The sequence below is a fragment of the Calonectris borealis genome, chromosome 1 (assembly GCF_964195595.1).
Source record: "Calonectris borealis chromosome 1, bCalBor7.hap1.2, whole genome shotgun sequence".
In the NCBI taxonomy this organism is placed as follows: domain Eukaryota; kingdom Metazoa; phylum Chordata; class Aves; order Procellariiformes; family Procellariidae; genus Calonectris; species Calonectris borealis.
The window spans coordinates 137915604-137941832 of record NC_134312.1 but is presented as its reverse complement, the minus strand read 5'-3'; the positions used below and the strand labels follow the sequence as shown (position 1 = coordinate 137941832).

The 26229-nt window shown below is 42.8% G+C and overlaps 1 protein-coding gene across 1 annotated transcript in view; it reads right to left on the bottom strand.

Annotated features, from left to right (window-relative positions):
- The window catches only part of ARHGAP6 (Rho GTPase activating protein 6), a 335923-nt gene that overhangs the window by 193111 nt on the left and 116583 nt on the right, over positions 1-26229 (bottom strand). The gene's annotated exons all lie outside the window — the stretch shown is intronic.

Sequence of the window (26229 nt, the reverse complement as noted above, 5' to 3'; positions counted from 1 at the left end):
GACATAAATACCTGGTGTCCAAAATATGTCATTAAAATACACATCCAAGCATTAAAAAATACATTTAATAAAAAGTACTTTCCCAAGCCAGTAACTCTTAGGACCTAAAGCACGTATTTTTGTAAGGATGGATTTGCTAATACAAGCATTTTTATTGTGGATGTGTTTTTATTTTTATTCACTGGTGCCATAGTTTGCACAAGAATCCATAAATCTTGCATGCTGTGTTTCTTATATCCCAAAAATTCAGTATTGTACTCTTGAGGCTCAACATGGTAAATGCATCAGTGATACACTCAGCAGCACAGAGCACGCTTTTGAATCCGCTGCCTATTTGTGGATGCCTTTTTGCACCTGCGACCACAAGGCAGTGCCACTGAAAGCCTTACACCAGCACAATTAGATGGGTATCTAGATCGCATCAAAATAGCGGTCAAAAAGAGGTTCGCAGGGATGCAAACTAACTTCTCATTTGCCTCACGTGCACGGACTGTGTTTATGTATCGGCCTGTCAGCAGCGTTTAGGTGACCTTCAGCATCAACTGGACACCACCTGATGAGGTGGTGCTTGTGAGATCCAATTAATTCTGCCCTGTATTTTGAACCTCTTCTTGTTTATGTGTCGGTATCAGCAAGAGAAGGAATAATGAGGGTGGAGAGAAGAGGGCTCTGCAGTGCTGTCTAAGATTTGGGGCATCTCCCAGCACTTAAGGAGTGTCCCTAGCTGAGATTTCCAGAGGGATGTCAGTCTGAAGCAAATAGGTGGTTGCTATGAGCGTTAGCACTGCTACCAGCCTGTGCTTGTTTTCCTCACTGCCACAGCCTGAGAAGAACAAGGTAAATCACTCAGCTCTCTCCACACGTGTATAACGGCATTTCCACCGTCCCTGCAAGATCGCAGCTTTGTGACATGCGACCCTTCAGATCACTGCACAGGGAATCTCTGCCATCATGAAATCAGGCTTCTTCGCGAAGACTTTCAACTCCCGGGACATTTCTACAATGAATATAATTAGCCCCATTTTAAAGATGGCAGCTGAAGCAGGGAACAACTTGCAAAAGATCACACACATGGGTCGGTCAGCTGTGGCAGATCCACTCAATGCCAAGCAAGTACTTAAAGCACAAGACTCTCATGAATTTAAAACTGAATTTCCACCATCTCCTGTATTGGAAGCTGTGCTAAAGAGTACTATTAAAATTAAATTCAGCCCAAAGTCTTATGGTTAAAATAAATTTTAAACGGATCTTTTAAAAAAATACATGAGCAAATAACAAGATCTGCAATAACGCAAGAAAATTAATTACCTAGGCAGACTCCTTTTCAAGTTCATGACTCATACCAGCATATAAATGTCTGTGTGAAGCCAGCTCATAATGCTAATTTTGTTGCTGTAAGAAAATTGTAACCTTCTCTGTAAAAAAAAGAGTGCATACCTTGCTATTGATTTTTCAAGAGTCTGACTGGCAGAATGCTGTACTATAACTGCAGATTTCTGCTAACGCTCTACAATGTTTTGCTAAATTTTGTTCTTTCACCGCAGATATAAGAGACTCCTGGCCATGCCACAGTCAGACTCAGCTGCACAGAAGTTGCGGTCACATCCACTTAAAATTTAAAAATTCCTTTTTACTGAATATAGACACGGCAAGTGTATCACTTAATAGGTCAAAAATCCCATTCCATATAATGGCAATACCACGGTACAGAGTACAAAGAGTAGGAGTAAGAAAAAAAAGTGCATTTTTGTTAAAACTAGTCCATGGTTCAACCCATTCCTCCGCTTTCGCTCCCCTGCCAGAAGCTGATGTGTTTATCAGCCGGTGCTGGCACCGGGTCGCAGCGCTGCGGCGCTGACGGGGGTTTCTAAAGGAGCCGGCCCTATCTGCCTCCCCGAGACCCCTTCTCGGAACAATTGCCTCTTACCACAGAGTTAATTTAGACTCATGAGCTACCAACTGTAGGTATCTGCTTTTTATGTAAGAATTACCAAAGTGCTCCTTGGGGGTTTTTTATCCTAATGGGGCACAGCAGAAGAAAGCAAATGTGTCTGATACTCCATATGCACAGCTGTACTTGCCCATGCGGTGCCAAAAGCTACACGTGCCACCGCAGAAAGTACCCGTTACAACGGCAGCATCTCCTTCAGGCGTCACGAGCTCATTGAACTGGGGAAAAAGAATCACGGGTGCACCGACACGGGCGTTTCTCTCCGCCGGAGGCAGGCAGAGCCCAGCCAACGTGGGGAGGAGGGAACTGCCACGGTGGGTGCAGCAGCACCGCCGGGCTGCACCACCCCAAAAGCTGTCGCTCCTCTTTGTACCCCTTTGTAAATCCCTGGCATCGGGTGGGATGTCGGCATCACGCTTACACCAGAAGTGTAATCAAGATGAGGACCTTGTTGTGGCGGGCCCTCTCCAAACACGTAGCCGCACGACATCCCTGCTGCAAGGGGCCTGAAGCACCACGTCTGACAAGGCACTGAGCATAGCAGGGGTTTTCGGCCAGCGTGCTGAGAGCTGGTCCAGTCTCCTGGCAGCCCCTGGCATGCCACAAGCTGCCTTCCCAGTACACAAAGCACAAACAGTGCAAGAGAAAGGACAGGATAGGGAAAAACACCTCCTCCCCACCGATGCTTTCCCCTCCCTCGCCAGCCCCGTGCTCTATGGCAGCGTGCACGGGGAGCGAGGCTCAGCACGGTGAAAGCTGAGGGCAGGGGGAAAACGCATCCTGTCACCTGCTGCACCCAGCCTCACCCAGACACCGGGCACCCAGCGGACCAGGTCCGCTGGTACAACGGGTCCAACATTCACGGGGGCCCGTGGAGCAGGGAAGGGGTAGGAGGTGGAGGCAACTGGGAGTGCCAAAGTAATGGTGTGGTTTTAAAACTAAGCACTGCCACCTGCCCCTACCCCAGTCTGCAGGGTGGCCAGGCTGGCCCCAGGCATGGCCCCAGGGGAAGGAGAGATGAATGGAGAGTAAGATGGAGAGCATGCGTGCTTCATTGTGTACCACACAAAGCCGCGCAACGCAGCGTTCGCATCCAAACCAGCGCAGATCTAAGCAGGTACATTTATATGCTGCGCTGGCTGATGGTGTGGAAGTCCTAGCTTGCACCTCCAAAGCAGCCCTGTCTTATCCCAACATGCCAAGCCCAAGCAGCATCTGGAGGCAACATGGGCAGCAGCATCTCTGCATCCTATTTCCTAGACAATGTGGACACAGCACTTACCTCCTTATTTAGATGGCTGTGATGTAAAGAGGAGAAAGGGAGAATTCAGAGGAGTTAAAGGGAAAGATAATTAGAGCATGTATTCACTTTTTCAGTAAAAATGATATATTTGGCTTTTTTTTTAAAGCTAATTTTAAAGGTGAAATGTTTGGTCAGTAAACTCACGAATTCCTTATATATATTCTCAGAAAGTGAAACAGAGCATGGCCAGTGTTGCCCTAGATTGATTTTATGACTTTGTTATTATTTTTTATTCATATCACTGGCTTAGATTTATGCACATGTGGAACAATCAGTCAACTGGGCAAATATCAGCATTTCCAGCTAAAGTGGAATAAAACCATTTGCTGGATGTTCCAATGTTTCTGCAGCAAATCAATAATAGATATTTAAATTGTTATTTAGACTTCAAAACTAAGATGAATGAGGACATTCTCATTTCTTCCCTGCTGTTATGCTTTCAGGCTGTGCCTTTTAAATAAGACCTGGCATGTGCATTTCACATTGCACAGAATAATTTATACTTACAAGTTACAGATCTTATTTTCAGAGCAACATGCCAGCCATCTCCATATGTCCTGGATTTGGCTGGGATAGAGTTAATTTTCTTCCTAGCAGCTGGCATAGTGCTGTGTTTTGGATTTAGGATGAGAAGAAAGTTGATAACACACTGATGTTTTAGTTGTTGCTAAGTAGTGCTTAGCTTTTTTTACCCTAGGCAAGGACTTTTCGGCTTCCCATGCTCTGCCAGGTGCACAAGAAACTGGGAGGGAGCACAGCCGGGACAGCTGACCCAAACTGGCCAGAGGGATATTCCATACCATATGACGTCATGCTCAGTATATAAGCTGGGGGGAGCTGGCTGGGGGGCAGCGATCACTGCTCCGGGACTGGCTGGGCATCCGTCAGCGGGTGGTGACTGGTTGCATCACTTGTTTTTCCTGGATTTTGTTCCTCTCTCTCTCTCTCTTGTTGTTTTCCTTTTCATTACTATTATTATTATTATTATTATTATTATTATTACATTTTATTTCAAGTATTAAACTGTTCTTATCTCAACCCATGAGTTTTCTTACTTTTGCTCTTCAGATTCTCTCCCCCATCCCATCGCGGGGAGAGGGTGAGTGAGCGGCTGTGTGATGCTTGGTTGCTGACTGGCGTTAAACCTCAACAATATGTTACATTGGTTGGCCTTCATCTTAATTGCAGCAATTGAAAAGCATCCGCGGCAGTCTGTTATGTGGCTTGAATACCTTCTTCATCATTGCATCCAGACAACACGGCACTTGTTTGCACTAACCACTCAGGATGCCAGGGAAGATCTATGGTACCGCAGGCTCCTGCTCAGGAACCTGTCCCATGCTAGACACCTTCCAGAAACCAGGAAAATTCTAGTTTGCGATCAAACTTGCATACACTCACAGTCATTTTCATCATGTCCATTAATTTTTTCAGTGTCATTTCCCAAATACAAAAATTTTCATCTTCAGCTTAAGTCTATTGACATCTTATTAAATTTTGTGAGAAGCTGGAGAGAGCAGAGGCAGAGTACAAGTGAGGCGTTTGATGTGGCACTGTTCTATAAAAATGTTATGGACGTATTTATTCAACTAATAGGCTCTTTGCTGGATATATTACTGGATATTTGATTTATTTATTGTTTGCTGCTCTGTTCAAGCTGGAATTTCTGAAAGCATTTATTCTGTATAATTAGAAGGGTGAGGGATGGATATTTTTTACTTAAAACAGGGATGTGGCTTTTTAAATACCTGAGAAAATATTTGCATTTGTAAAACACGACAAACATGAGAGCATAAATCAACAACAGCACTGCGAGTACATTGTCAAGGACATAGATCTTAAGAAGGCCATTTAGCTTGTATAACTTAGGCCACACTTGGGAGATTTACAATTGCAGAGAAAGGTTATATCATTTCCCTCTTAAGCAATGCATAAAAATAACGTACTAATTTGTGTTTCTGAAATGTGTAATGAAAACAAGACACCTGCAATTCCCAGATGCATTCTATAATGACCCCTCTTTGCTGTTTTCCCCACGCTGACTCCAAGAGTATACCAACACCTCCTCTCCTCTGGGCCCACCTGCAATAAAGCACTGGGATCCTCTCTTTGATAGTGAACAGGACCGTGCTTCTCTACTGCCAAGAGATTAATAGCTCCACTGAAGCAGAAGTGGATCCTTTGGAGGGACCTGCGGCTCTGGCATGCTGCTCAAGCCTTCGCCCTACAGGTATTATCCAACAGAGAGATGCACAGCTCAGCTGACATCTGCAAATTTATTTTAAATGTAAGCACCGAGCAGGCCTATTATGAAGAGAACGAGGAATTAGTTGTGCCCAAACGTTGCTTCCAGATCTCTGTCGTGAGGTGACTTACCCTGGCTGAAATGGGGAAACAAACTAGGGAGCTAGAGAGATGAGTGGGACAAAATCCCTTGCCATAATTGATGGCTGTTTTTGCCTGATCTTCATGTGATGAAACTGAGCTTGTGACTCATTACATTAAATTACATTTCCAAACTGCCCCAGTAGAATAGAGAAGAGCAAAAATATAACTCAGAAACTAAAAGCTCTGGTTTTCAGCAGCAGGTGGCTGCTGTAAGGGACCAGGAGAGGAAACAACAGCCATGGAGGTATCTTAACTTCAGCCAACCCTACGCTTTATTTAGCTAACAGTATATCCCTTACCAAAGGCTTTGAATTTCTGACTTTTAAATAAAAAGATTGGCAAAAAAAATTCAGAACTGTAGAGGCAACAGATTCTTAAATAAAGATTCTTCAGCTCTTCACTTCTATTAGGTATCCATCCATATATACTCAGCTGGATTCTGTCATAGGTACTAAGAGCATATCCCAAAAAATCAGGACAGAAATAGCAACACTCTTATAATGTCAGGCAATAACAAAAGAGGGAATTTAAAAAGCATATCTAGACAATAAATATATATTCGTATTTTTCAGCTGATTAGTGAATTTGTAGGTTTGTTGTGCTTTCTTGTGAGACAGAATAAGTGTAAATCAATACTCAGCTTTCAAACAAGTGAAGTCAGTGGGCATCCTAAATTCTGCTCAAAAACTCTATCTGTCTGGCCTCTGTGACAACAGTTTTACTGTCATGACCTATTACTGAAACACGGGGTTACTTTTTATGTCAATGCAGTGGCAAAAATGGAGTTTGCTTCCACATTTTCTGTGGGACAGACATTTTTAATTCTTTTTTGTAGTGTCTTCCAAAACTCAATGGAAAATCTACAGCTTAAATCTTTCATTTCTGGACTGGTTAAGCAATTTTTAGTATCTTAAGCAATCTTTAGTATCTTTTTTTGTTCTTTCTTAAATTACACAGTTATAACGGGACAAACTTTGAATGAGAAGACAGAAATGATGAATCCTCTGTTCCCAGCTGCTTCATGCATAGAAAGAAAACCCAGATACCCACCTACAGAAGGTCCAGACATGACTTCCTTCCCCTCACTGTGTTTTTTTCACAGCTAGCTGCAAAAACAAGGAGCTTTTAAACCCAAGTTTACTTACAACCATGTCAGCCTGTCCCAGTCACTCCATTTACGATCACGCTAATACTATGCCCTTTCACTAAATGCCTCCCTTGTCACTTTTAAAAATTTCCTTCAAATGTGAAGTCTTCTTTTTTATTACATCTGTGTATTCAAATTACTTTGTTTTCTTAACTGCTCTCCACAAATGCCTTTTTTTTTTTTGCTATAGTATAAAGGAAACTAATGCATATCAGTCTATTGCAGTTAAAACTGCAGTTACAGTCACTTTTTTGTTCTTGCTAGAAGCACTATCAGTCAACTTGCTTACATATAGCCCGCGATTTATCTGTAAAAATAGCCCCAAGAATTTAGCAGTAATGCAGGCTATATATACATGTGTGAATAGATATGACATCAACCTTCAAATCCCTCTCTTCCTGTAATCCCTTTGTTTTGATCCTCCATGTGGTTACTATACTAAAGCAACACATGAAGAGCTCAAGAAGGATATTTGGTGTGCACACAGTCAGGGATATTCCCTGTTGCAAAAATGTCCAAGTGAATGACATAGACTGAAGCTATCAGACATGTTTTCTGCCAGATCCTCATTTTACTATGAGGTCGGTGGAATAGAATAAATATAATTTAAGACACTAATTCATAAATATCCATTTCATAACAGCACTCTTTTGGTAAGCAAAAATCTTTGTGAATGAAAGAAGGGCAACATATTAACAAAATAAAGCACTGCTTCATTCAGGAAAAAGGGTCAACCTCGTGTAAGCTTTTTGCTTATGGGGATGTTTGTGGCTAAGATATATGATAAGCCTTGCGCATCTTCAGTATCTTACATTGTAATATCCCAAAGCCTTTCACTATCAAAGATTTGACACACATTGAAGGTAGGCAAACATGCATACTTTCATTATAGACTCGTGCAGTTAAATGGGGTTCTTGGCCACAAAGCTATTTATGGCATAGTTGGAAAGAAAACCCCCAGTAATATTTGGTTTACCACTCTATCCAGTCACCAGTCCACATGTTCCCCTGAGGCCATTACATTTCAGTCCTTAAATTATTATTTCTCACTCTGTGTTCCTGATATTATCTTGATGTTCTTGGCATATGTTAATAACCCCCACGGGGCAGATAACCTGTTCTGATTGTCTCAAACTAATAAAAGAAAGGTTCTTACCAGGCATAGAGGAGATTCCTCAGAAACCCATTAAGAGTTACAGTAATTCACTCAGTTTTCCATGGATTTGTATTTGCTACGACATCAGCCTTGCTCATTGCATATTTACAAATGTCACATCTGTTTAATCCCCAGTAAATGGTAATTTTCCCTCGATTACTGTCCAGTTTGACATGCATTACTTCAAAGATACGTATTGTGGAATGCAGAGCAGTGATTATTTGTTGGGTTCAGGGGATGTGTCCAGCTCTGGGGCAACCTCCACCCTCCCTATTTTTATCACAGAGGCAAAATACTGACCTAAACATGTCCTTGTATTTCAGGTACCACTGTTCCCCTTACCAACCCAATCCTTCTTAGTATAGTCTCTTCTCCTCGCATCATAGACCTTGTCTAGTCCCAGAGAAAGCCACCAAGGTCCTCAGCTGTTCTTTCTCACTCCTTGCTCCCACATCTGCCACAGAGGCAGTAGAAACAGAAAACCTCCCCAACCTGGACTGCTCTGCTGCTGACAGCAGTGATTCATCCACGACTTCTCAGCAACCACGAGTTAACGGCATTTCTGAGATGCAATCTGAATTCACAATTACGAAAGAGTTGAATGCTACGGCTTATGTAGTTTTTAAACCTGCGTAGCTGTTGTCATCTCAAAGTACACTCCAAGTCAAAAGGCTGGGTTTATACATGCAAATGTGTTCATACGCAAATGTCAGTTTTTATATGTTTACAGGGCTTTCTCACAGTGTAATTCTTACCACCTCGCCACGTCATATCAGTGACTTTCCACAGTATCAACAGTCTTGAGGACGCTGGGAAAGCAGAAATTATTATTAAAGTATAACAAGATTGTGCTGGATAAACATGCGTGGATTTATTTTACCAATGCGGACATAAACCAAACACGTAGGTTTTAGGGCAGTTCAGAACGTAGCAAATGAGCAGAGAAGCCTCTGAGCTGTCAGGGTGTCTTTGGACAAAGACATGACAAAACAGATGTTGTTTAAGTTTAGCCTTCTTACTAGCACTGATGCTTCAAAGCTGGAGGCTCCTGAGTCAGGGGCCCCTGGAAAGGAGAAACAAAACAACCTCAGCAACTAGTCAGCCAGCGAAGGCTCATAAAGCCACAGCCTTGGTGACTGACAGCAAAAATGAAGAAAAAGTCCAGAGGAGTAGACAAGGGGGCGCTTGGAATCACAAACAACAAAGATAAATATTTTCTTTCATACACTTGCCAATTTTTGATGAAACAAATGAAAGAGAATCTGCCCTAGGATCTTGGTTCTGGATGCCAATATTTTCCACATTTTAGCACTTTTTGCTCTGACTTAATGTACAATATTGCAATTTGCGGAAACGGATTTAGCAGTGTTTGAGAATAAAAGGAATGCAATTTTTTTTGTTATTTAAAAAAGTTGATTTTGAAGGCAGCAGCCCCAACTCCAACATGAGTTAATGAGAGTTTAAGTAGAAGTATATTTTTTAATTGACTCAAACTATAATTAGGCAATTATAAGCAATCAAGTGAGGGCTGTTTAAAAGCTATTGGCCACAGCTGTTAGCTACCTCACCTCAGTTGGAAATCAGCACTGCCTCAGCTGGGGGATTTAAGCAAACTCATTTTATCACAACGAAATGTAAGTGCTCACGTCTTCAATTACTCAGCTGAGAAATCAGTAACTTCTGGGAGCAGGGCAGTAACTTCGTTACAGCTCCACATGGATCTGGAAAGGGCATATCTGACTGTGCCCAGCAGTTTGAGCCATTCTTTCTCCAAAGGTGACTGTCAAAGTTTCTAGTTCATATTGCTACTAATATTCCTCTCAGGGCTGCCAAGAAAGCATGCGTTTAAAATGCTGTTCTTCTCTGAAAAATGATTTTAATTAAAATGGTATTCAGGGGTCCCATATTCTTTGTTTCTCACTAATTATGATAATACATTTCCAAGCTAATGGGTGCTTTTGCTAACTGCCAGTTCCCAAATTAAACACGGGATCTGAAACGCTGGGCCTTTTTCTTCTCAAGTCATATTTCACTGCCACTCCATCTTCGGGGATTGCATAGTCTCTGCGAGGAGAGCATCCTCCAAGGTCTCTTTACATAAAACTCAGAGACGAACCCTGACGAGCGTGTCTGACAGAGCGCAGTACACGTCCCGGTTGCTGCGCTAGGTCTGTGGATGCAACAGCAGCAAGAACATACTTTAAAGCTTAAAGCAGGCAAGAAGTAATCACTAAGAAATCATCACCAGTGAGCACAAAACACAGAAAGCAGAGCTGTTAAGTGTAATTTGGACACAGCCACCTTCCCAAAGCAAGCAGTGCTTGAAGATGCAGTGAAAACCCGCTTCCAGAGCAGCAGTTTTTGTACAGCAGTTCATCAGGTGGCTTTCTTGTTCCATCAACTCTTCTGCAAGGGTTTCCAAATTCACACTAATTACACAAACATGTTAACCTAACAAAAGCGGGATTTCTAACATGGCGCAGTCTTGGAATTCTGAATACATACTGGGTCTTTCATATAAAGTTTTTGCTCAATACACTTGCTTCTTCAGGAGGAGATTTGTATTAGTTACTTCAACATATACATACCATATTTGTTTGCTTCAGAAATGCAAGCTAACATGCTGAAGTTATAGCAGCCAAGTCTATCAGCCAAATCATAGTGAACTTTCCATGGAAACTCTTATTCAGAAGTTGAGAAGATTTAACTTAGCCCACTAGAACCGTCAGTGGGCACACAGATTTTTCCAGTCTTTCCAAAAGGCTACCTTGATGTATACTTAGCCAACAACCAACACAGAGAATAAAACACTTCAGACCTTGCAAATAATGCCGCTGTTCTCCCTGCTCAGAGACTATGAACTAGAGGAGCAGGTGCAGAGGTGCACAGAGCATAAGCTGGGGACGGACTGGGTCCCAATGACATCCATGTACAGTGCTGCCATGCATAGAAATGAAAGACACTGCACAAAGCGAAAGGATGTACAGTAGATTTCTCAAAAGATCTGAGTGTAACCATGGTTGTAAAAGATATTGTGCAAGTTTAAAGTTGACCATTTTGTTGCTGTGTATTGCTCTTCCAAAAAAAAAAAGGTATACACTAATAAACAGAGCAGCCTCAGCAACTTGTTCCCCCATGGGAAGTCCAAATAAGGTTCCTGCCATTCCCTCTGCGGGTTCGCAGAGGGAGCTGGCCCCCAAAGGAAAGCTGCTACTCATAGGATCCGATGGATGGAGTGATCGGAGGGTGCAGGGACAGGGGACATGTAGGCAGGAGAGGACAAAGTAAGAATGCTGAGGAGAAGGGGGTCACAGGAATCAACACTTGCACGTGCTGCATTCTCTTCAAGAAAAGTGACGGCTTTATCACTAGCAAATTAAAATAGTTCTTTGCTTTCTAAGTGTTTCAGTTAATGTATCAGTCTGACATTTCCATAGCGATAACACAGTCATAATTGCCTCAAAAACACTGTGCATTCAATCCTTAGAAAAAAACTTACTGAAGACACTGATATGGAGTACAGACACACAAGTGCTTCAAATTATAATTGGAAAGATACTGCCTGAGGCCTGACCTGTGCACCCAGTTTCTGGACAGATGTGACTATTTCTAGAAGCTAGAGGTTAACGCATTCACACCAGGTGTTGTCAAAACACCCTTTCCAAATTGGTATAGTCCAGTAAGAACAGATCAAGTGGGGACCAGGCATAAGGCAGTGTGTGGATTTCAGGAGGACTCTGTGGCTTGGGCTGCTCTGGAGGAAGAGGTCACCCCTCCCAAGTGGTCCTTCACAGCCCCTCTTCAGGAGGTGGCCGCCCCTTCAGGCCTGCGGGCTCACTTGCTCAGCCAAGGACTTCCCAACTCATGCCCGAATGATTCAAGCTAACTTAATCCCTGGCTTTTGGCTAACCTGGCTCTACAAGCAAATCTGAGGAAACACAAGGGCAGGTGGATGCATATAAAGGAATTTTTTTTTTTTTTAAATTAAGAGTATCTCTCTGTGCCACCAGGAAAACTTCTTGGGCTAATCCAGATGATTTTTAATAGAAGTGGGCTAGGAAATAATTACAAAGACCGCTCTCCCAGCAGAGCTGGTGGGGGGATGGGTGTAGTAACATCTTGTGGGTAGTAACATCTTCAGCCATCCAACTTCATAGTGCTTAGTTTTAAAACCACACCATTACTTTGGCCTAGATTTTTTCAGTGCAATTCTATGTTGCACCATAAAATGTATTTTTTTTGTTTGCAGTGTTGTGACAGAACCCCAGATAAGTATATAAAAAGCTATAAGACCAATCTTCTTCCCTACATAAGTCTGAGAAATTATTTTGCTGCCTGGAAATACAGATAATTATGAAGTAACTTTCAGGACCTCTCCCCTGAAGCTGTCTTTGAGGTTCACCTGATCAGGCCACAAGAGTAGAACAACCCCTTTGTAATAGCTTTCAGACTTCTAATATTTTCTCAAAACAAACAAAGGTACACATTCTACTATAAAATAACGTGCAGCTTTACAATCGCATTTGGCTGTCTGCACCAGCATGGCAAGAGGATTGTGCTGTCCTACCTCAGTCTTAAGGCACCTTGACTATATCACTGCTTTGCAATAACACAACTGCACAGAGTGACAGCATCCCTCAATGCTGGACACCTTACTGCAGACAGGCTGGTATTTTGAGGCACACAGAACTGTACTTAATAGGTAAGTTAAGACCTGTACAGATGGGGAATGGAAGGGAATGTCTGGTGCAGAAGCAGCAGAGGAAGGGCTGTGAGAATGGCAGGTAATGGTGGCATCTTGGCTAGCCCATCACCAAGGTCCCTGTACATCTTCAGGACACTTCTCAGGCAGGACTCCCAGATGAGGAGACAAAGGCCAGTGAGTAGATCCTGGCAGCTCAAGAGAGAAGGAGGAGAACAGAGAGTAATCCCTCTCAGAAACCAGCACATGGTCACCAAGCTATGAAGAATCCAGGAGATGATCTATCTGTCATGGCAAGGAAACCTGACCAGGCCACCTGGATACACAGGTCTTCATGTCTGAACACTAGACAGACTACTGGGACACATGCACATTGGTGCTCATGAGTATGAGAGGGAGAATAAGTGAAATTTTAAAATAAACGAGATCCCTAAGGCATTGCATTGAGCTTTGCTACACTGTTGGTACAATGCTGCAAAACTATTTCCTACAGAGTTGCTTTAAGGTAAAGGACTATATAGCATCCTGGGGTCTGTTATTGTTAGACTAGCAATAGCTGTATATGCATGCACTTCCTTTGGGTTTTTTTTTTTTGGGGGGGGGGTAAGGGGAAAGGGGGCAGGGAGATTGGCCAATTCACAAATATGTGAATTGGGAAGGAAAACACGGTGCCTCATTACCTAGACTCTATAGCCCACTTCCACACTAAGTTGTTGAGGCAAACAACAAAGTAAGAAAAAGGACTGGACGTGCAACACGCATGTCCAGCATTAACATAAAGAATAGTTACAGAATTGGAAGCCATACTGAAACAGCACAAATCATTAACCCACACCTGCCTGCTAAGGTGACTTCACACCACCACGGGGGGCTCGCGGCACTGGTTGGTATCTAAAGTGCCTTGAATACTGGATAGAATAGACCTGATGTATGATCTAATCCTTTGTTTCTCCTCACAGTAAACCAACTACAGATCCCCAAACCCTTTATCATCCTTCTTTAAGTCTCCTTCCCCTTCAAGCAGAACCTTTGTATTTATCTTGAACTTACAGCTGTCAGAGCAGGAATGAAGAGTGACAGCTGCAATGACATTTCAGGCACCTATCTGTACGCAGAATAAACTTCACACTTTTTGTTGCTTTGTAAAACTGTTACAACAACTTCAGGGCTGTTTCTTATCATGCATGGTCTTTGCTAGTTTCTTATTAAGCATTACTTAATCACTCATATACCAGCAGCACTGAGCGCTGCTGAGCAGGACCCAGGTCATGATGTACTGGGTCCTACCAGTTCTGTTGCAACAGAATGTCTCTGCCTCTCCCACAGCAAATAAGTATACAGCCAAATCACGCCCGTTATTCCAAGAGAGCCATCACCAGCTTTCCGTTATCTGAAGGGCTTAAAAGCTACAGAGAAAAATCAGAGAAATTCAGAGCAACTTAATAAAGCTGCTATCTAAAAGAGTTGTTAAGGTTGCACAGCAAAGCTCAGTCTGCTTCATCAGATCCTTTCCTTCTTTGCTTAGAACAGAGATGCATTTACGACAACGCTCAAAGGAGCATTTGGAGCAAAATCCTTCTTTGCTAATAGCCCACTGATCACTAGGATTGCTACATCATATGTGCACATGCATAAAAAAAACCCATAGCAGCGGTGATGTCAGTGATGACTTCTAAAATGCTGAAGCTAAAGTCTTCTAAGCTATGGTATCCCTGCTGTGTACGCTTTGCTGCTGTTTCATTTACTTAACATGTCAGAGCGGGTGATGAGTAAGAACACCATTCCTTCACAGCCCAGAGGAAGAGGCAATAGTAAAGGTGATAATGCAGTTGGAAGCGCATGTGAAGCCTGACTGATGACCACTTTTGTAACAGACCGGATCCATCATTTGGTTTTACCTTGATAATGTAACTTGTCCGGTAACTACCAGGTGGTGAAGTGTCCCAGGAAGTTTAATAATTTCCAAGAACATTCCATTGCAAACCAGGGTCTTACCCAAAATGAGTCCACTTGTACCAAGAAACAACTGTGAAGAATGTTATTGCACAAGCTAGGACTTTCTGGGTATACATGAATACCCCCTGCTTAGAGCAAATGCAATAAATCTGGCATTTCCTGAAAGCATCAGACCCACTGGGTCTATGTGGGCCTGCCCAGCAAGTTTTGGAGTGGTAAATTAAAAAATGAGTAAAGTCAAAGTATATGAAGTCGTCGGTAAAACAGAGAAGCAGGTATGTGCAGTTTATCTGTATTTACCCACAGAAAACACTGGGTTTAACTGAATCTCGTGCTACAGAATTACGTGGCAGTTCAGTTCAGGCTGTGAGACACTTGAAAGAGTTGTAGAAAAATCCACAACAGTTACCCTGACAAAATTCCAGTCAGGAAGCAGTACACATCTAGAGAAACCCAGAAGTAGAATGATCTTGAGCATAAGTAGCGAAGTCAGAGTTGGGCCTTGCCCAGGACTGCAGGTAACCAGAAATACATGCAAAACCAAACTATCACAGTGATCAGTCAGTTGGCTTGAACAGAAAATGATTGCTTTTTTTAAACACCACTCTCCTCTGAAATAATCCTAAATACAGGTTTTAAACAAAAATTACAAATTTCTCAATGTGCTCATCGTTTCATTAAATGCACAATTTTAATTTGAAAACATATAATTTCCAGATGGTTCATTAATTTAGAATCCCAGATCAATTATAAAAGAGAAAAACAACTTTCCATTTACTTAAACCACTTGAAAGGTATTTAATTTCATTTATGGTTGCTTAAGGTGCATTACAGTATACAGTTTCAACAGCATCATTCAGGTGAATATAGATACGGAGTTGCATAGGTAGTAGGTAACAGAGCTCATTAAGTGTTGAGAATGTTTCATTTTCTTCAGTCAACAAACTCTTTTCTAAAACAATACTTTAATTTTCATGTTATAGTTCTTAGAAAAATCTCAAGAATTAGAGGTGTGCATGAGTTATAAGCATCCATCTTACGAAAAAATCTGTATTACTGTCTTTTTTCCGTTTTAAAATGGAGTGAAAGGCTGGAAATGTGACATATTCCACTGAATAGACATTTCTGAGAAATAACAGGCTGTCATGCCACCTCCCTGGATAGCTGTCACTCAGCATATCAAGCAGCCTGCCTTGTTCATAACCTACCTACTGCACTGGATGGGTAGGAGGAAAAAGCAATCTTCACCTCCATCAAGAATTGCAGCACAATGGTATACATCTCCAGGGATATTTTGATTCCAACATACAAGATTTCTCTGACCGAAAGCTCTCTTAAACATTGTGTTCAGCACATATGCACACATGTGCACGCAGGGATACTGTTTGGTACAGGCAAGAGTGCACAGTTGCCGGACCAAGCAAAAACCTTTTGAAATTATCTGTGTGAGGTGTGGGGAAATGATGATAAAAATGGAAAGCCAAGGGGATCATCTTTAGGATGACAACACTATCAGAGCACATCTTCTACTCAAAAGACTGGAAAAACCTTGGAAAAAACCACAGACCACCCTTGTGGACTTTTTTTTCATATACAACAAGAGGCCGATAGATACAGAAGGGAGGCCAGGTAAGGACTGCATAGGAAACAGTGGCTCACCGGAGCTCCCAGAGATACGGTTCCAGCTACAGCTAAAGGGCTCAGATTATTATGTCAGTAAATTACAAAAATCAATTCAGAAACAAACCTAAGACTAATAGAATTTGCTCCCAAATAAGCAAAGCTCTTTTATCCCCTCTTAGAGCCATTGCGCTCACAGGTAGACATAGGAACTTGCAACTTCTCTGGTAAGCAGCCCTGGAAATCACACAGAACAAACATGCTGTTTGCCTGATCTAAATACTGTCCGACCTAATCCACGTGTTATTTTAACTGGCTGTTCTCTACTGTCATGGCAATTGGCAGTACCTTGCTACATCCAAGGCCTCTGCTTGAAGTTCATAAGTCTTTGGTGTTCCACCTACAGGAAGAGGGGTCAGCACATCTCGAGTGGGACGGTGCCAGACAGCCTCCTGCTGAGCCCAGGTGGCCACGCGGGCTTAGTTCGCAATACTCAGACATCTGGCACATTTTCTTGCCATGGGAATCTTTTATCTCGTAAGTACGAGATTATTGATAGAAACTTGGGTAAATCCCTAGCCCTTTGAGCTGCAAAGAGCACTTGCAAAGCTCTGACTCACCGCATACCGGTGGCACGGTGTTTGAACTAGCTCTGCTGACAACCTGCAACCACAGCTGAGAGAGGTGTGACCTTTCTCAGTTCAGACCAACAGGCTGTGAATTTTGAAAGCCAGCGATAAATGAACGTCAGCTTTGTTAGCAACCTAATGAAATTACCAGAAGTAAGAGGGAAGATCATGCCCTGAAGTAAGCAGCCTGAGCAGCTTATGAACAGAACGTACAACAACGTCAATGGGTTTTTTCCCAGATATTCCCAGCCAGGAAAAAGAATATTGAATTCTGCCAGTCTCGTACTGTCACAAACATCCACATGACACAAAACCTTCTGTAAATTACCCAAGCGGACAGGCAGAACGAGGTAAGCATCTCCACTTCTCTCGTTGGGAAGCTGTTGCAGAATTTTCTCCTCTGATGGTTAGAAATTTTTTCTAATTTCTAGTCTAAATGTCTCCTCCTTCAGATCATCTGTTTATACACTAAGACATCTCTTTAACTGAAACAGTCCTAAGCATTCCCTGATTTTTATCCTCCAGACAGGTAGTAATCAAATCCTCTCAGGCTTTGTTTTTCTAAACCAAACAGCCACACTCTTAATCTCACCTCCTTAGGCACTCTGTTCCTCATATCACACCACTTCCATTTGCCTGATTCACAAGATAATCCAGCTCCTTCCTTCCCTTTAAGAAAGGGATATCTTAATCCTCCTTTCTGTTGATTACAACTCCAAGTTTTGAGTCATCAGCATATTTCATTAGTACAGTTCTTCTTTTATTCCAAAGGTCTATTATACTAAATTGGTCCCAAGACCAACAGGAATTTCTCTAGTAACTTCCCTCCAGCCAACATTTCCGCTTTCAGCACTAATTGTTGTCATATCCCCATTAGCCAATTCCTTACTCAGATTTTTTTCCTACTAATCTGACTCATTGTATATAACAATTCCCCATGTAATAAAAACATTAAGGTCAATTAAAGAACTATACATGAAAAAGTATCTTATTAAAGGAAAAGCTCAGGCAAATACTTCATTAAGTCATCTTCCAGAACAACCAGAGCCATAACAAAGTGAAAGCATCTACTAAGCAGCCTGTCCTCCAATGGGGACTACTCGGTCCCCTTTTCCCTTTCCCTCTGTCTTCTCCTCCTCCCAGTTTGAGCACAGAAAGTGAGTATGAGCACGGCTTTAACCTCAGCTGTGGTTATTTCCATTGCAGGAGCACTTGTGCCAAAGCTGATTTGGAAGGATGTTGGCTGCTCAGCTAAAACTGCTGATGAAGGTAGTTTTATGCCAACATCTGACAGTTTCCACTCAACTGACAGACCTTTTCTTCGGCTCCTGCTGCTTTGAGGGCAGTTGTCTCCAGTTAGCAGATGGAGTGGGGAGGGAAGGACCAGTAACTTCTCAGACTGCGGGAGCAGAGTTTGCCAAAGCATCTTCTACAGCACGCTAGAGACGGTATTTTAAACCAATCTACGTAAGTCAGAAGATGCAGTGAATTAAAGCCAGTCAGGGGTAGAGTTCCTTGTGACAGGTGATGATGAACTGCCACCAAGAGCTGCAGTGCGCCCCTGTTCAGCCCACCACTGCTAGCACCAGCTCCTGCCTGCGCTTACAGTGAGATGATATTAGGAATTCACACAGAAGAAAAACTATAAGTTCATTTTTTTTCAAAAGTCATGCCAGCAAAATGCAGCAGGGATGTCTACTGGAGGATCTGGGTTGGGATGATTGGAGATGTAGCTACCATTTCCTCAGGAGAATGACTGGAAAGCTGTCCTGGCCCTACGTTAATCATATGTCCATTTAACTCTTGCACCCGCTTCTAAAGAACCTACGTTAAAAGCTAATTTTCTTTTTTTCAAAGAAATGTATTTTATATATGTAGCAATAAAGAAAACATGAGTGCTTGTTGAGACCAGTTTCAGGTAAGTATCCTTAGGTACTTGCATATATCTTGAAAAACTGCGTGGCAAATCCTGGGGAATAAGCTTGCTGCAAAGATAACATGTTCTTTATTATCGTCTTTTTGGTACTGATGCTTCTCAATGCCTCACAGAACTGAAAAAAAAAACCCAGCTGTAGAGGTTGAAATAATAGTTAATAACAAATTATGTACTTAAGAAGAAAATTCCTGAATTCTTTGGATTTATTCTTATTGAACCTGAATCAACTCACCCAGATACATGTTGGTTTCCTGACAGTTCAGAGATAATATCAGCAGTAATTTATTACCTGTAAGAAAGAGCCTCAGTACAGTGACAGTACTTTTACAGCATGTGGCCTTGTGTTGCATCAGAAATACTAAAATGGTCTGGGAGACTGAAACCGTTGAACACTCAGAATTAAAAAAAAATCTACACTAGGAATGAAAATATTTCCTGTTTCCTAGCAGAACTTTAAAAGCACGTAGATACTCTAGGCAGTCACTTTGCAGCTGAAAATAAGTTTTTCTCACACAATATGTAATTTCAAATGAGATATGCTAACATTTTTAATTCATGTGCTTCCTTCTAAAAGTTTCTGGTGACAAAACTATGAATGTTGTTAGCAACATTAGGAAGTCTTGCCATATCACTTATTCTATATGTCTGAGTGAAAGACTTGAGCCACCCAAGAAGTGCAATGATCTCCCAGTACACATTGTTTGAAGGGCTGTATTGTTTTCATGTAAAAGGGTGAAAGTGGAGAAGGTCATGTTTATGTACTTAGTGTACACTCTTGACACACAATCAGGAAACTCCTCTTGAAGTATTTCTAAACCATCTCCAAATAATATTCAATACTGTAAATCCCACTCACATGTAATCCTGCTTATCATCTGAGATGAATCACACTCCTCTAAAATAAGAGAAAGTCACCTGGACTGTCTTGCTGAGCAGCTATAAAACACTGTGAATTCAGGCTAGAACTGTGTATGAAAATGGAAATTAGAAACCCTTAATGACATCAAACTTTTATATGAATATAAACAGCTAGAGCCAATTGCCACATTTGACACATGTAGCACATGGTGGACCCGGCAGAGTCCTCCAGCAGTATACCTCCACAAGCTTTGCACTCTCAGGGGCCCCTATATGCCCTCATGCCACACGTGTTCTTGGTTTTATGCTATAAAAACATACTCTGGATGGCTGTGACATAGCGACCTCTTTTTTTCATACATTTTGTTATTATTTTTCTTTGTGTTTTTTTCTTAAGTTCAATGTCAAAAGGCAAGAGGAGATGCAGGGTCAAGTGCTATGTGGTGTGGTGAATCCAGCCAGTATGTGCCAGTTAGCCTCAGGGCACATCTTGGTTTATTTCACCTTTATTTCACCTTTGAGCTAAATACAGATGTAGGCTTGGTGGCATATATACTGCAAAGCTAACAACACACAAACAGCGTGATCCCCGTGCAGCTTAGGAACGTCAGTCTCACGATGTCATTCAGAGGATTGGACCATGGCACCTTCCACTTCACATATCCTGTACTTGGCCAAATAAGAGGTAGGGCCCTCTTTCTATGGGCTAAATCTATACCCAAAGCCTTGAGTTAAAGCAACATGGAAGGGTATCAAAAGAAGACTTCCTCCCAGGGCCAAATGGACTGACCCTGCAGACCTGTGCAGCCACATCTCTACAAAACAAATCCTTTGGCAGCAACACTGGCATAAGGAATTTTGGTCCCCAGCTCCCTGCTGCCTCATTCCCTCCTCTGCTGAAGGCCGAGCACCATCACCCCCATGGTGGTGATGCATCTGCTTGCAGGATTGCACTGTGAAACAGGTCGTTCTGCAGCCCTGCCTAGTGCCCGCTGAGGCCGTGGGCAGTTTGTGGGCATAGCAGAGAGGGTGGCAGCTTGGAGCACAGGGGTAGGGAAGCGGAGGCCAGTGCTGGAGGACAGCCTGAGTTTGGATACTTAATCAGAAAGCTCTGTATCAGCACAGTTTGCAGGGCTGATCTGTTCTCAGATCTCTCTGGTTAGAAAGTGTAGAAACTTGGAGGGAAAAATCCAACGTAAAAAGTGAAGATTCTGTTTCCCTCTCCCACATTCAGAAACTCTCAGAAATACCACCTTTATTTTGCTTTCCACTAACTCCATCCCAGAATACAAAACCTAGAAATATCTCCCGAGAAGCTGAGCTGCTGATCCCTGAATTTTTCTCATTTATCTATCATTATTTTTCCCTATTTGTTAATTTTAGCTATCATTTCATTGGCTTAACTTATGTACAAATATTATAAACACTGAACTTGTGTAAATATTTGTGATATAAATATTATAATTTACCATGGTAAATGATTTCTATGTAAAAGCTGATCTCAATCAAGTTTCTCACATCAGTGCTGGAGACAACTAAAAAAGAAGATGCTGCTGTATAGGATCTGGTTTTGTTTTATACAACATACCATCTTTTCTGTTCTGGACTATCCAGCCTCGCCAAGAGTGACTTCAGCTGGAAAATATCCTGGTAGGGAGACGTACTTGTAACTTTAGATACCATGAAGCACAAGTCTGAAACTTCAAATTTCAGCACTCTGTCCATAACAGTAAGGGGCATAAGAACTCCACTTCAGCTGAAAGATAAACTTAAATAAAGCTAAATAAAAATATTATTGCATAGTAGTCCAGCTAACAAGCAGTAACAGAGAAACCAAGGAAGCGAAATTAAAGCAAGCTTAACTCATTTACAAAATGTAAAGAGAACTCAAGATTGATGAGAGGGCCAAATAAATGTAATGAACTTCCCATTTTGTGTAAGGTTTGCTTCTCTGGTTCTACATGCCTCAGCACTGATTGGGTTTAATGAAATACCACAAGAAAGACTGGTTTTCTGACAGCTAACTTTCGAAGAGTGAAATCCTGCACAATGGCATAGATTTTCATTCCAGGTTTTTCATTAAAAAAAAACCAGCAACAACAAAAAAAAAGAATAAGCATTTCAACTTCTGGATATGTCTCAATTTTCAGACCTTCAAAGCTTGGGAACTGCCAGCCTAAACCTCTATATGTGTTTGTTTCCAAATGTCCAAAAGATTGCAAAAGACTAAACCCACCTGCAGATCAGAAGAAGGAAGGGACTGACATGTACACAGCGAGTAACGCTTACTGCTTACTAGCACAGTACCTCGACACCTGAAGAGACATTAAAGCACCACCACATAAAACTACTAAGAGACTGCGCCGTCATTCCTGGATCACACATTCTTTGTTATGCAGCTCTACTTCTTTAACGCAATTTCTCCATCTTAGCAAGTTTATCAAAAATCCTTTTGTTTAATTAAATCATGATGCTTTGAAATTTAATTCCATGAGTTACCATGCAATTGGGCTTCCTGACACTGAATAAAAAATATTACCTCTTTGACAACAGAAGTCATACGACAAGATTCCCAGTTATACAATTTCTATTCAACTAATGGCTAAATGCTCTTATCCAAGAGCTCAGTGGCAATTAAGACTGATGTTCCCTATGCTAAATGCGCTCCTGGAAAGTCCTCTCTTTAAGGGTAAGCAAGTAATTTTTTTTTTTCTTAAAAAACACAGTGGTGGTCAGAACGTGAGGTTTGGAAAATAGACCAGAAGTTATGACAGTGAGTCAGCATCACGGTCAACTAGTCCATCAAATAAGCACATTTTTTGTGGAGAAGGGCAGGAGCAGTGGAAAGAGCCCTTACATGACTGGAGGGACCACACAGCTGCCATGTATGAGAAAACTCCATGGCAGGCAATACTCAGAGGCAAGGGGGCTCACATCATCTTCTTCTTCTTCATAGTGAATCCTCAGCTGGCAGGTATCTGAGCTCCTGTCATTGTTGCCAAGACTGCTGACAGCTTTAGCATTGAGAAATCATTGACAGGACACAGGAACAAACCTGGCACTAGAAATCAGGTTTCTCCTCCCAAGTGAGCGCTTGCTGCTCTGTCAAGGGGAGCCTTACCCTGCTTTTTCCCCTACTCTTGAATATTAACACTCAGCGACAGCTGTTCACTTGAGCGAGTGTTGTCCTCAAAAGTGAGCCTCAACCTCCTGACTACAGAGACACGTCAGCTTGAAACTATCTGGCTAAGAGGAGATGAACCAACCAAACTCCTGATTTAGTTTAGCAATGAAAAGTTAAGCACTTGATAGTACAATTGCATTTGTACCACAGTCCATTTGCAACAACAATGTTACAAAAAACTGAAATATAGAAATTTGGAATGAGATGTTTCCTGAAAAGAAGCACAGTCCAGGACAGACAAATATCATATCCTGAGGAAGTAACATATCGCAGTATCAGAGAGAAGAAGTTTAAAAGCTGATGATTCAAGGGGGAAACAAAAATGGTTTTGGTAGACATGACAAAATTAATAACTGATATAAAATTAAATATATAAAATTATGAGGAATGTACAAGACCAATAATTGTTCTACAGCAGCAAGGGCAAGCAGACAGACCTCTGTTTACTTTTGTCCATTGTTTTACAAAGCTTAAACAGGGTTGATGCCCCAGAATACAAATAACTATATTGCATCCATTCCCCCAAAAGCACACCACACCACCTCCTGGTAACAAAATGGGAGCTACATTCTACTTCTGCTTTAGGGCTGGCTCCTAAACACATTCAAATAATCAGAAATTTCTCCACTACTGTCAGCAGGCTTTGAAACCCTGCCACTGGTCAATGCTGGCACATAATGATGGATATGGACTGTTGAGCATGATATTCGTGTTTAACTTTCATCTCTTACTTTCTCACTGCTGTGACAACATCTCACAGATAAGCAATATAGTGCAGTGCTGCTTGTGGGACACGTCACCTGCTCAGCCTGGTGCATCATGGTTGAAGGTGACTAACTTTGCTTCATTAGGCAACTCCTCCCAGTGCAGAGGCCATGCTGCTCCGCTGCAACAGGGATGCCTTTGCTAGCAAGCCCTGTGAGAAATCCTCTCCAGAATATGGCTGTGCATCCCCTGCCCTCCTCTGCCATGTGATCTCCAACACCATTACTTGACCCTTGTCACCTTGCAGGTGTGCTCCTGCCTGATTGCCAGCACCCAGGAATGCCTCCCATCCCACATGCCAAAATATGAATCTGAAATAGAGATCACAGAAAACTCAGACATCTGCAGAAGGGGAAACAGAACTAGCAACGGCCACGGGGCTCAGTCATTCTTCTACAAGAGATGATGCTCATGATAATCATGCTCTTTGCAGCACTGTGATTTACTCCAACTTAGACATCTCACAGTTCTTTCTCTGTTGCTAAAAATGCTCGTAAGTTCCCTTGCCAACACTGGTGCTCAGAGGTAGAGTGGTAACAGGGAGGGCATAAGGGACACACCAGAGAAAGGCTCCTCTGTTGACTGCCTAAAACATAGGTCTTGATGCTTCATTAACCCTTTGCATAATTGTCCTGCCAACTGAAATGCTGCTGGCAGTCCTTTGGCAGGTCACGCAATGGAAATTACATACCAGGCATGCACTGCTAGAAAAGCAGTCACCAGAAACATATCACTGAGTGCTCTTACCACTCCGTTCCTCCACCTCTCCAGCTGCATACTTGGAGGCAGTAATTCCCAATTATCTTCCCTTCCCAGAGCAGTATGAGATCAGTGTACAAAATGCAATCTCTTCCCAAGAGGTTGCTTACACAGGCATGTCTGCTTGGCTATGGGAAAGAATACCTCTGTGCAGAGGTTTGCCTATTTCCCACTGAGAGCCACATCTATGCCAGCTACAAATGAAGACATTTTCCTGATTTGTTTAAGCCAATTTTAGCGTAACTGCTTCCTAAAGTGATGGTCACACCTTCCCATCACTTCTATATTCATGTTCCCACTCTCCTCCTCATCGCAATGCTAAAAATTGTGTGACTGTGTGATAAAGGAAATGACTCACAGAAAATTCACGCAGCAGCAAAAAAGGAGCAAAAGATGAGTTTTCAGCTGGATCAGTTTTCTGATCTAAAAACTCACTGCGCAGCTGTGTCTTTACTGGGCGCTGACACAGAGGAAGCAGAAGGAGCCCCAACTGCCTTAAAGAAATAATGAAATTGCAACCTAACCAGACCTAATTTTGAACTACCGTAACAGCGGCTGAAAGTTTTATTGTAGGTGGGTCCCCAGAGCTCAGCGTATCGGCCCAGTTAAGGGAGTGGTGCCACACCATAACCTTCACCTGCAGGACCGCAGGGACACTACAGCAGTCTGATGAGTGCAGTGCAAACTGGGCCCCCGGGCTCCCTTCAGAATTAAGTTAAGGGTGTCTTTGTCATGTTACATTAATAGAGTTGTACAAAGGAAGAGCACAAAAAAACAGTTATTATTATCTGAGAGTCATGATACAAACACCCCTCTGAAAACAGCAAGGTTGATGGTCTGTGAGAAGCAAGGAAACCGGACCTTTTTGCAGATGTTTTGCATTTGTGCAGCATTAATTACTCAGATATCATCATACTTTAATTTCAGGGAATGGTTGGCTCTGACATTTTTGCAACTTTTTTTTGTGTTTTCATTATTTGTACATTCAGAAATGGTTTTCTGTGAGGTTCGTCATTGCCTTATTAAATGCCTAATCCTGTAGGGCACGGCAGACACAATTATTAACATTAAATTTCTGGCATTAAATCTAGCCACACAACTCTACCTGATGTTAAATTTTGCATTTCTCTAATTTAGCCCAGATTGAATGACACAACAACAGCAGTAAAATTACAAACATCTTAAAACTAAGCACGTATCAAAAGGTACAAAACCTACAAGTAAAACAATTTGCAGAAGCATTCAGTTAAGAGACATACTTGTGCCAAAGACAAGGAGATGCTGCCTCCACAAGAAGTCAAATGTGACGTGTTTCTTTTCTCAGCAGGAAGACTGTATCCCATGGGGGGGACACCATCCAGCACCTGGGGCTCCCCTCACCCTGCCCAGGGCCTAGGACCCCATGTCAGCCCCCTGGGGCTCCCGCCACCCTGCCCAGGGCCCAGGACCCCATGTCAGCCCCCTGGGGCTCCCGCCACCCTGCCCAGGGCCCAGGACCCCATGTCAGCCCCCTGGGGCTCCCCCCACCCTGCCCAGGGCCCAGGACCCCATGTCAGCCCCCTGGGGCTCCCCCCACCCTGCCCAGGGCCCCACATCAGCCCTGGGGGGCCGCCAGCCCCTGCCCCAGCAATGCTGCAGCAGGGCCGGTCTCCAGCTCCCCACAGCCCTGCCCTGCCCGGCCATGGGCCCTGCCGAGCCGGGCCCACCTGCAGGCCCACATCCCGGCCCAGCCTCAGCCTGCCTCATCCCCAGGAAGGTGCCCAATGCCCGGGGCTGCCCCGGTGCCCCCTGGCTGCCCTGTGCCTGGCTGCCAGGCCCTGCCCTGAGCCTCTGGCCTTGGGGAGCCCCAGGCCCCCCCCAGCATTTAGGGTTAAG